Here is a 5,101-nt window from a genome sequence, read left to right as displayed (position 1 = left end):
GATTCTTTGAGCTTGAATTGCTAGGTCAAAAGGTGTATGCACTTTCAATTTTGATAAAAGTACTCTCTCTCCAGAGTTGTACCAACACAGACTCCGAACAATAGCAGAGTATGTGTATCTCCATAGCCACCCAGTACCACATACCATTTAGTTTTCAAATCTGACAATCTGATAAATAAAAACTCAGACTACAGTCATTTAAAAAGTAAAAATATTATCAACCTCCCCCCCTCACTAGGTCAATTATACAACTCACTCCACAAAACAAAAAGCTTACAAGCTACTATATTAAGATGACATGTACTTTAAAGAAAAACCTAGAGACTTTTTTTAGACAGATTCAGGAACCAAAAGCTAAAAATTGAGTAAAATGCCAAGCCTTATAAAAATGATTAAGCATTCACTTGATTTTATTTTATTCCTGGAAATGTTTATCTGTTTTAATGTCAAGAAAATAAGATGGGACTACTTCTAGCAACCCTGATGGTGAAAGTATTTTGTACAATTCAAAGAAGCATCCAAGATTACTAATTGTAAATTAAAAGCATTGTTTAATGTCTTCTTTCCATAAAGATTTGAACAAATCCCCTCTTTCAGTCTCAAATCAAGAAAGGAAAAAAATGTTTAATATATGAGCTACTTTAATGAGTGCTAGTTCCCTTTCTCCTTACAGCTGAGAACGATACATGAAGGGGGTAGTTGATTAGCTCTAAGTTAAGCCAGTAGCTTCTCTTGCTGTCTTTTTCATTTTAGCTGCTATTTCATGCTGGGTGGTAATTAGATCTTATATCATGTAGAGAAAGAAAGGAAGCAAACTGAAAAGTTCCAAATTTGCTAGCAAACACCAGACATATTACAAATTAATCCAGAGGAAATTCTGATGGCTTACAGGAATGGAATGCTAAAACTGAATTAAAATAGATCCTTTAAAAAAAAGCACCATAACTTAGGTAAAAGGATACTTTCGAAAAGGATACCTAATTTTCCCATAAAAGGAAAGTTTATATTTGTCAAGGTAAATGCAGTTTCTAATGATAAAGACATTTGGGATAGTGGGGGATGCAGAACAAAGTCAAGTTTAAAGGTAACGTATAAAGAGATACATTACGAAATACTTGTTTTATTCAGTCTGGAGTATAAGTATGAAAATCTGGTAACCAGGTAAACCAAAGTTTTCACTGCCCAGGTTTTCTCCAACAGGAAGGTTCTTTTTCTATATAGTAATAGTTTCCACGCATAAAGCACTTCAAAGATGACCAGTGAAAATGTTACTACTGCCATTGCTGAACTACTTCAGGGGCAAACGTGCCCAGTTGCCCACGGGGTAACTCTTTTTATACTTTTCAGGACCTTTAAGAGAGAGAAATCCCTGGACTATATTTCCCAGAAACTGCTTACACATTTAGCAACACGCTGCATTTAAATGGTACCAGTAGTCTGATTCAGGGAAAGAAAAATTGATCAAAAATTTCTAGGAAGTAAATTTGCATAATACTGAGTAATTTTTTTCTATGCTACGTGATCTTCCTTGTTTAAGAAATAAAGGAGCAAAATCAAATGAAAATAGAATCACCAACTTTTCCTTATTTAATAAAATTTCCCTTCCTAGGATTACTTTTAAATGCTTTCTACATATATGTATGTTCGTAGAGTTTTCTTCTTATATATTGCTCTCAGTTGGCGAAGGGAATAATTTCTGGAATTTCACTTTATCGACTACATAAGTTATTTTGCTACCTTGTTCACTGATTCCTTTCATATGAGTGAAGGTCAAGAGGTATAATAGACTTCTATAAACAGGCTAATAGGAATGAAAACTGTGTACTAGACTAGTGAAAATTAAAAGAAATAATTGTGTTTTTGAAACAAAAGCTAAAGTTAATCCACCTCCAAATTACCTATAATAGCTGAGAGCAGAAACAGTACATATTTTAGGATCCGCACATAATCCTCCAAATTCACTCACTCACTCATTCAACAAATACTTGAGTCAGAGTCGCCAGATCTAACAGTTTCCAAAAGGAAGCCTAAACGATTTTTCTCTTCAATAGTAATTCCTTTCTTTTTAGACTTAACTCCAATTGTAGTGGTCAATTTTTATAAGAAATAAAATGAACAGTGAGGAAGGACAAAAAGAGTCCAAATAATTCACCGTCTAAATATCTGGAGTGAAAGAGTTTCATGGGAAAACATTTTATTTTTATACAGCTAAAAACAGTTTATAGCACAACCTAAACTGATACGAGGTCATTTTCTTCGAAGGCTCCCATAAGCAGGGGCTCCCTCAGTCCTGCCAACTGTCTCCAGGATGAGAAGAGGGAAGGAGTCACTCCTTCTGGGGCAGCTACTTCCCCAATGTCTAGACTCACAACTTGGCCCGCAATTTACTTCTCAGTAGATGCATCTCCTGTTCTGCTCCTCAGAGCCCAATACGATGTTTTAGTAGCTTTGGAGCCAAATTCATTGATTCTATTTTTGCTTTCCTCACTTAATACCTATAGGATCTCAAACAAGTTATTTAATCTTGCTAACCTTTCGTTTCTCATCTGTAAAATAGGATGATAATACCAAATGCATAATGTTATTTAGAATAAAATAATACATGAAAGTGCTTAGCACGTTGCCTAGGATAAATTGAATACTCGTTAAATAAGCAAATACTATTATTAATAATTATTCCCCCTTTCCTTAAGAATCATTACTTAACTGTTTAAGCTTTTTGGTGCATATATATTTTAGACAAGCTTCTGTATTTGTACACTCTAAATAATAAACAACCCTTTTGGGAGGTATCATAAACGTTATGATTATGAAACGTATTCCCCTAGAGATTTACAGCATGATGGTGTATTAAAGCACAAACACCCTGTTTAATTTCCTATCATGCATCTTAGGGTTCCAAATTATCCTTGTTTCTAGCAATCCATTAGTAAAATAAAAAGTGGATAAAGTACTGTTTTTATCAATGGATACATACTCTGGCCCCAGCTTTGCATATAACCTATACAATAGAGAGAGATGTACACAGATACAGCCAGAAGGAGAGGAAGGACAAGGTAGAGTAGAAGTTAAATTTGCCAGAGCAGTCGTCATTTCAATTATTACTTTAGAATTTAGCTTCTAAGGATCAGAGAAGGGTTGCAGTCATGGTTAGAGAAAGGACAAATACCACTGTCACGATTGCATGCCTCCCTTCCGGACCATCAACACCAAAATGTAACTTATAGGCAAAGTCCTTGAGATCTTCCTGTGTCCTGTCTTAGTCGGGCTGGGCCATGCACAAAGCTGATTCAGGCCACAAAGCAGTGAGAGGTTTGTAATAAAGTCTGAAAAGTTCAGTTTTATGCCCTATACCCCACAACCCTGACACTACCACCACACAGAAACTAAATCTCAAGGATTCCCTTTAATTTCTAAACCATTAAGTCATAAGACTAAACTTATCCTCAAAAAAGACATCAATCTTTAGTGAATAAAATTCATGGTCCAACAGAGGATATAATTTAGCTTGTCGAAGATCAGTTTAAAGTCAACTCTAGGAGGTATGGTAAACGGCTTAATTGACTTTTGATCATTTTAATGTGGGTTCAATTTAGAGGCTGCTATCAAGAGTATTACACAAGCTGTTCTTCCAGTATAACTTATATACCCTGACATGTTTACAATTCTCCTATTTCCTATTTCAAGAGAATCATCACTGACTTAGTTGTTGTGAGAAAGAAATGAATGCAGCACGGAGGCGTCAACAAGTATTAGGAAGACAGATTCGGATGACCGTAGCCTATTATTTTTTTATGAAACAATTTCTGGGCTGTCAACAGCTAGAAAGGTATTCTAGTGAGGATGACTGTTTTCATATGTAACCTTAGCAGCAGCACAAGTGTAAAAGTCATATCCTGACAAATGAACACCTTGTCTATAGCTTGATTTGCCATATTTTAAAAACAACGACAGCATCTTTTCTTATCAATCCCTATTGTCAAGTACAAAGTATAAGCTGCATTTTTACTTTACATCTACCATAAAATCATTTCAACTTTATAAGTACCATGCCAATCAGGTAGTGTCATTAAAAATGACAATGTAGACCATCCTAGCTACAATCACTCAGCAGATAAATGACTCAGAGCTGAAAAACTTTTGACCTTAGAAAGTGCCTTCTGTTCTTACTCCACAAGGATACTCCTTTGGTTCCACGATGGATGGTAAAACATTACAAAGTGGTGTGCTAACATGTCCCTGAAAGCAGATGGGTTTGCAGTGGTGGGTCTGATTTATTTGCCTTGATGTTTGACAAAATTCCAAAGAGGCAGAGATCAAAGGAGAAAATATAAAAGTATATGCTAGTTTCAATCATGCTACTAAAATCATGAACTAGAAACAGCAACACGAAAAGACTGGATCATTACCAGCCTTTGTTCCTTGGATAGGGGAAAAGTCTTAACATAAGTGGGATGATACAGAAGCAAAGAAATAAACCTCTGCTACATCATATTGTGGGCAAGCTGCTTTCCAGGCACTGCACACACATGTGCCAAATGCCTCAGAATCAAAGCTTGACACAAAGGTCAAAAATATAAGCCACATTCTGGCTTCAAGTAGAAAGAAATCTCTTCCAGGAAAGTGACAACAATGAGAACTAAAGGCAGCAGGGAGAAGGAAGAGGAGAAGTGAATTCAGAGACCAGCCGATGTTCATGATGGGAATCTTGCTCCTGAAGGAGGTGCTGGGATGGGAGTGGGAAATATTGGAAAAGAAGAAAGCACTCCTTTGGGACTAAAAGACGAGGAGGCACTGAAGCCTATGGGCATAGCTTGGGTTTCCCAGAGTTCCCATGTAGTTTAGGTCAGCTGACTCTCTATGTTAAATATCTAGAGTTACTTTTAGACTCCAAATATACCTGCCAAATGCTCCTATGTCCATATTTGGATATGCCTTCATTCCCAGGGTACCTCACAGCTCATTGTTCCAAAATTAAGGTTCAACAACTGGGGTACCTGAGAGTCTTGGAAGGCATATCAACAGACAATAATAAACCCTGCAACCCCTGTTAGGATGAAGCAAAACAGTGGAAATCCATGGTGTTATTTTCCAAAGTTAG

The 5,101-nt window shown here is 36.4% G+C and overlaps 1 protein-coding gene across 1 annotated transcript in view; it reads right to left on the bottom strand.

The window, feature by feature from the left end:
- Nucleotides 1–5,101, bottom strand: part of LOC105821147 (rab GTPase-activating protein 1-like) — a 592,862-nt gene that overhangs the window by 299,818 nt on the left and 287,943 nt on the right. The window lies entirely within an intron of this gene.

Source organism: Propithecus coquereli, unplaced genomic scaffold (assembly GCF_000956105.1).
Source record: "Propithecus coquereli isolate 6110/MARCELLA unplaced genomic scaffold, Pcoq_1.0 Scaffold56, whole genome shotgun sequence".
Classification (NCBI taxonomy): Eukaryota; Metazoa; Chordata; class Mammalia; order Primates; family Indriidae; genus Propithecus; species Propithecus coquereli.
This window is presented reverse-complemented; position numbering and strand designations above follow the sequence as displayed.